Raw genomic sequence first — 7,721 nt, forward strand, 5'->3', positions numbered from 1 at the left:
AAGCACATGTGCCCTAAGGCAAAAATCTCTTTAAAAAAATCAAAAAACTAATGATGCTGAGTTACTAAATATAATGAATAATTCTCAATTATGATCTTTCTCATCTTTTCAGCAGCATTTAACACAATTCGTCACAATCTCCACATGGAAACATGTCTTTATGCAGCTTCCAAGATAACACATTGGTGTGTCCTGGCTCCAACACCTTTCAACAACCTCTTACTTTGGAGTAGGACTGTCTAGAAGCTAAATCCTTGTTTCTCTTTTTTTCTCTAATATATATTTCCTTTGTTGATGAGCTCAACCATTCTAATGGTTCCAAATACTATCTTTTTTTTTTGGAGAGGTTTTTGCCATAGGGCGCGTGTGCTTGCCAGACAGACAGAGAGACAGAGAGATAGAAAGCGAGAAATCACCCCCCGGGCGGGAGGCCACGCGGCAATCCCTTCTCCTCCCTTCTCCTCTCGGGATCTTGGGCATGCACGCACACGTGCCTGGCGTGAGTTTTAAGCCACCGGGTCCAGGACGCGAACCGCGGTTGACTACATGGGAGTCCAGCGACATAGCCATTACGCTAACTCCTGGTCCCCCAAATACTATCTTTATATAGCCCATGAATCTAATCCAGGCTCCTATATACAATTATATATTCACACTGAAGTTTTTTTTCCCAAGAATTATTCAACTAATTGTATTTATTATTATTATATTTTTTAATTTGCTCTAGCACACACGTGCTCACCAGACAGAAAAAGAAAGGAAAAATGAGAAAGCAAGCCTCTAGGTCCAGGATTCAAACCATAGTCGGGCATGTGGGAGTCCAGTACCTTAACCACTATGCCACCTGCTGGACTCCTCACTTAAGTGTTTAATGAATTAAAATCTTACCATGTTCAAATCTTAGCCCCAGACTCATTCCCTAAGCCTGCTAGGCCTTCAACCTTTCCCATCTCACTTGAAGACAACTCCATCCTTCCAGTTGAACAAGCCAGAAAACTTAGAGCTATCTTTTATTATAGTCCTTCTGTTCATGCTCTATTTCCACATTTTAAAAATTCTATTTTTTGCCTCTACCTTCAAAGTATATCCACCCCAAGTGTCCAAAAGGTAATCTCTAAATATTATTATTTTTTTCTTTCTTTAGAGAGATTTTTGTTATAGGGCAGGTGCCCTTACAGGAAAAACAGAGAGACAGAAAGTGAGAAATCACCCCTCTGGGTGGATGGCCATGCCACAATCCCTTCTCCATTCTTGAAAAATGTGCCCAGTGTGTTTCAAGCTGCCAGTCCAGGACTTGAACTGCAGTTGATCAAATGGGAGCTCAGCACCTTAACCACTATTCCACCTGCAGGCCCCTTAATATCATTTCTTATTAGAAGAACTGATACTCTGTAGAGACATGGCTGATTCCAGGTCTGGAGGCGAAATCCTGCTATAGGTACTTTGTTAAGCCAGAGTGTAAGGAAGATATTGAAGACTATCAATGACTTGGGGGCCAACAAAGAGGTAGTTTTTGGCCAAGCTTCCGAAAATTTCTCACTGGTAGAATTACATACTCAGTGAATTTTAAAACTATCAGATATGCTTATCTTACCAATTCATTATGATATTTGAATAAAGCAGACACGTATTAACACACCTTGGTCAACCATCTAGAATCAACTAGGGAACCGACTCATTATTCTGAAAACCAGTAAAAATGGAAGTTGGGATCAAACTTTATTTTTCTGTGCGTCAAGATGATCAAATCAGTAATTGGGGAAATTTTGGTTTTATGTAATTTTTTTTGTACTATCTTGTAACTTGTTCTTCCACTTTCTAATCTGGCATTACATAAGACTGCTCATGCAGCTGTAACCTGAAAACACATTGCCTCAGCTGCACCACCAATCTCTCTTTTTGCTCTAGAAAGACTATACCTTTGTCATGGATCATATGCTAAAACGTACCCGGCATTTAATGTGTACATAACCTACAAGCACAACGGAATGAATAAACCCACAGGTCAGCCACTGGCTAATGGGGAACCAGAACCAGAGGCTAACTTTGCCTATCCTGTCTTCAAAAAGAAATTTGTGAATTTTACACAATGACTCAAGAATCGCGCCGAGATTGTAGCTTAATTTCTAACTCTGGTGACCAACTTAATCATACATCATGTACTGGTTTTCTCTCTCCCTCTTTTCATTCTTCCCAATCCTGTTTCCTAGAAACACTTTCCATAATAAACTATCTATGTTTAAATCTTGGTCTCAGGCTCTATTTTATGGAGTAAATGAAAAGAAGAAATGGTAGAATATTTCCATTTTTCAACAACTCATGAAAAAAATGGGTCAGGGCAGTAACTATCAGTGTTCCTTATGATTTACAAAAGAGACAATCAGACATAGAATTCCTGATGGGTGTTCAAAACACTACCTATGGAGAGCTCTGATTAAGTCTCTAGAGGTCAAACTGCCAGTTAACAGGAAATAAAGGAGGGAGCGGAACATGATTTAATGTCACCACAACATGCAATCAGAAAAATCAAGAAAGTAGGGGAAACTTCTTTTTAATGCCAGAGAGTGTGAGTATGCATGAGAGAGAGAGAGAGAAAGTATCTACTGCCATAACCTTCACTACTACTAGTTCAAGTCGATCATCACTCACCTGAATTATTGCAATGTCTCCTAACAGATCATGTTAATTTATTCTTGCCTCCTCTATCGTCTATTCTCAGCATAGCTGTCAGAGTAATTGTTTTAAAATTTGAATTATACTAATAACTGAAGGCAGAAAAGGGTGGTGCCTTGCACATGGACTGAGAGAGAAAGAAAGGAATCAGGGTAACCCCAGGTTTTTAATATAGGAAATGGTGAGAACAGAACTTACATGAATTAAGTATTAGGTTTGAATCATGCTAAATTTTAGCTGTTGATTAGATAATCAAGTGAGGTGTCAGGTAAGAGTTGTTGGACTTCAGGAAAGAGATCCAGCCTGGATATACCCATTTGGGAGTTACCAGCCTGTGGCTGTTTTAAGGTCTGGGACTAAAGAAGTAAAGGAAGCTATAGAAGAGATGTGGTCCAAGGATAGAGCCCTTAACTTCAAAGGTAAGAGTTCAGGGAGATAAACAGACAATAGCAAAGGAAATGGAAAAGTTTCTACCAGTGAAGTTAAAGAAGTACTCAGAGAAAACTGTTGACACAAATGAAGAAACTGTTTCATGAGTGATTCTTTTTTTTTTTTTAAGAATTATTTTATTTAACTTTATTTATTTATTTTTAATTTGAGCAGAGAGGGACTGAGTGTGTGTGTGTGTGTGTGTGAGAGAGAGAGAGAGAGAGAAAATGAGAAAGCAAGCTGCCAGGTCCAGGACTGGAGCTGCAGTCGGCCATGTGGAAGTCCAGCACCCTTAACCACCATGCCATCTGCTGGTCCCTCATGAATGACTCTTTAAAAGAAGGGAAACACAACTCATACACATAGGAAGTGACATGTTAAGAGCCAACCATGATGGGTACCCATACCCTGCTAAATATTTGATATAAGGAAACAGCTAGGAAGTTTTAATGCCTTGTAGATTTGTCAATTTATACCACAAAGACAAAAGAAAAAAAGAAAACATTATTTGTCAGTTAAAAAAAAAAGAAAGCAAATGTTTTATGAAAAAAGAAGTATATAAATAACATCAGTAGCTTAAGTTAATTAAAGACTGAGAAATGACCCATGGATTTTGCAATGTGGTGTTCATAGGTGTCCTTGCCAAGAACTATGTCAGTGAAGTGGCATGAAAGAAAGCCTTATGGAATGGAGTCAAGAAAGCATGTGAGAAGGGATACTACAGACTAGCATTCCAAGGAGTTTTACTATAAAAGACAGCAGAAGTGTGGGACTGGTTGGAACAGAGGATGGACCAAGAGAGGATTTTTGAACATGTTGACTTTTGAAGAAAGATTTTGCTACTTTTTATTTGCTGGTGGGCATGTTTTAGGAATGAGAAGAATTAAATGGTTAGAGAGCAATAGAACAATTTCAGTACCATAATCCTGGGCAAATAAAAGGGAATGAGACCCTAGACATGGCTAGAGACTTAGTCTAAAAGAGGAACAAACAATTCATCAAAAAGAATAGTCACAAGGCAGGATATGTCGTTTACCTGAAACAAATGCATGTGAATAGACTACTTGAACACAGGAATATAACCAGATTGCTGGTCAGACCACAAGAGATTAGTAGTCCTCAACTGAAAGTGAGGCCACTCAGCATAGTTGCATTTTTTTTTTTTCCAGTTGTATTTGGTGGTTTGTGAAGGCATGTAATAGGTGGGGAACTGAACTTAGCCTGGTTTAGGATTCTGCCAGGAAGTGAAACAGAGGTCTGTCTCTACTTCTAGGCTGTGAAGATGGCCACTGAACCAATTCCTCAGCCTTTCAGTGAGATAATTTTCCTCCAACTTTCAATATTTATTTTTCTATGCCTGACCCAAATAAGCATTCTTTAAACTTTTGTGGAATAAATTACAGAGAATCTGCATTGTCATTGGTCAACAGTATTCATAATGGCAACATCAAGATCAATGTTGGACTACGTATTAGTAGGAAGCTTAAGCACTAATGTTCTCTGGAAAAATTGGACAAAGTAATTATCATGAAGTTTAAAAGTGTGTTTTACTTGATATTTTAATCAACACCAATGGTATATTTTTTATATCCTTTTTTACAGATTTAACTGACAAGCAGCCTTAGGAAAAAGAATTTCAATTAAGAGAGGATCTAAAGGTTAGCTGTTCTAGCTGCCTTTGAATATTTTTCTAGGATTAGCCCAGCTTTACTCACAGTAGATGTCTAATAAACTAATTCACGCTGTATGTAATTTATTTGGAGTGCTGGACAACAAAAATTATGCATAAGAGCTCAATAATTTCAAAATAACTATGCTGTTTGACAAGAATGATATTTTATTTTTATATGCAAATTTTAAATTAACACAGTGCTCCTTAATTTAATAAAAGATGGCGGTCAAAAACTTCAGCAAAACATGAGGTATTTTTAAAAAACCCATTAAAGTTAATAAAGAAACATGGATGGCCAGTACTCCTATTCAACATTTTTAAGGTCTTAGTATTGCAATAAACCAGAAAAATAATTAAGAGGCTTATACCTTAGGAAGTAAGAACAGAACTATCATTATTTGATGATGATATGATCACTGACCCAAAAACCATCAAAGAAGGTCACTTGACAAACTAATAAATTTAATAATGAGAATCAGTCCTTTCAAGCAGATAGATGCAAGATCAGTCTTTAAAAGTCTGCAATAGGGCCAGCAGGTGGCGTGGTGGTTTAGGTGCTAGACTACCACACAGCAGACTGCGGTTCAAGTTCTGGACCCCGTGTCTTAAAGTCAGGCTGGGTGTATGTGCTGTGTGCCCAAAATCCCAACAGGAAAATGAGGGCAAGGAATTGCTGTAAGGCCATCTCCCCTGTAGGATGAATTCTCACTTTCTCTCTCTCTATCTCTCTGGTGAGCACACTCACCTTTATGGCAAAAAAGAAAAGTCTCTGGAGCTGGCAGGTGGTATGGTGGTTAAAGGAACTGAACTCCTACATGGCTGATCACTGTTCAAGTCCCAGACCTGGCAGCTTGCTTTCTCACTTTGCCTCTCTCTCTCTCTCGTCAAACTGGAAAATAATAATACTAATAAATAAAGTTAAATTAAAAAAATTTTTTAAAGTCTCCAGCCATGGCAAGGGGCACTGCCGCGCACTAGTGGAGCAACTATCCAAACCCAGTGGAAGACTTGAGTTCAGATCCTGGGTAAATCTGAACAGTCTGGGTATCCCATATGCACCTGTGACCTTTGGTTGGGACACTGGGGGAGGATCAGAGTGTTTTTTCTCTCTCTCTCTCAAAACAAACAAACAAAAAAAGTTAAAAAGAAAGGTGTGTAGGTTTTTTTCACATCATCAATCACAGGTATGGAAAAAGAACAAAAAGTTCCATACACAATAACAAAAATTGTAACAAAACTGAAAATAAACCTGGCAAGACTGGCCTATTAGGAAAATAAAAGTTAACCGGAGGGCATATATGACATATAAATTTAAAGATAGATTAAATTTATTGAGAACCAGCAGTTAGTGTAATGGCTATGTCACTGGACTCCCACGTAGTCAACCACGGTTTGTGTCCCGGACCCAGGGGCTTAAAACTCATGCCGGGCGCGCGTGCGTGCATGCCCAAGATCCCAAGAAGAGAATGGAGGAGAAGGGATTGCTGCGTGACCATCCCCCCTGGGGGGTGATTTCTCGCTTTCTGTCTCTATGTCTCTCTCTGTCTGTCTGTCTGGCGAGCAGTTCCTCTATGGAAACTAAATGTATGTTCAAGAAGAAACAAACAAGTTTATTAATTTTGACTACTACTGTCTTCTCTCATTAAATATAAACTTATACTTCGCATGATGTTCTCCTAAAAATGGAATCCCTGAAAACAGAACATTAAATGAAGCCTACTCATGCCTCACAGTGGACGTATCCATTTCCTGGATAACAAGTGTTTGGAAACCACACTTCTAATTATTCTTCAAACATACACACACACACACACACACACACACACATACCCAGAGTGATTTTCAAGCCACCAAGTCCAGGACTTGAACCTCAGTCAGTCATCTGCAAATTCAGTACTTTAACCACACCACCTGTTGGCTCCAATATTCAAAATATTTTAAAACTAGAGATTAGTAAGTAAAAAGAAATGATGCCGTAAGAAATGGTCAAAATATGAATAAACAATTCACACAAGAAGAATAAATACTCAATAAATGTATGAAAAGATTATGAACCAAACTAATATTAATAACTAGGAAAATGCAGTACGAGCAGGTGGCATAAAGGCTACATTGCTAGACTCCCATATAGTTGACCACGGTTCAAGTCCCAGACCAGGTGGCTTAAAACACACCATGCATGTGTGCATATGTACCCAAAATCCCAAGGGGAGAAAGGATGAGAAGGGATTGTAGTGTGGACATTGCCTCCGAGGGGTGATTTCTCATTTCTTATCTTTTTGTTTCTCTCTGTCTCTCCAGCAAACACACACGCTCTATAGCAAAAATCTCTCAATAAATAAATAAATGAAATTTTTTAAAAAGAAAAGAAGAAATAGCTAGCAAAATGCAAATTCATATACTAGATATTTTTAAAATGACAATAAAAGTGAGTTTGTTTGATACTGAACACTAGCTTTTCTGGGGAAATTGGTATTCTTTTAGTGCTGTTGGTTAAGAAGACATCGGTGCAGCTGTTTGGCAGTACCTATTAAAATGTTAAATGGGAGGCCAGCAAATGGCATGGTGGTTAAAGGTGTTGGACTCCCACATGGCGGACCATGGTTCAAGTCCCGGACCTGGTGGCTTGCTCTCTCACTTCCTCTCTCTGTCTGTGTCTCTCTCTGGTCAAATTGGAAAATAATAATGAAAATAATAATAAAGTTAAATAAAATAATTATTTAAAAAAAGAAAAAAATGTTAAATAGATTTTTATATAGTCTAACAATCATAGCACAACATCTACTGTAGAAGAATGCTTGATAACGTGTACAAGGATAGACATAGTCACAATATGTATAAGAGGGAAAAGATAAAAACAGACTAAATGTTCTTCTGTAGGAAAATGAGTGGCTAAACTAGGTATATCCATTCTCAGGGACACAATGCATGGTTCAAAAGAATGAGA

Source organism: Tupaia chinensis, unplaced genomic scaffold, assembly GCF_000334495.1.
Source record: "Tupaia chinensis unplaced genomic scaffold, TupChi_1.0 Scaffold000318_1, whole genome shotgun sequence".
NCBI classification, from domain to species: Eukaryota; Metazoa; Chordata; class Mammalia; order Scandentia; family Tupaiidae; genus Tupaia; species Tupaia belangeri.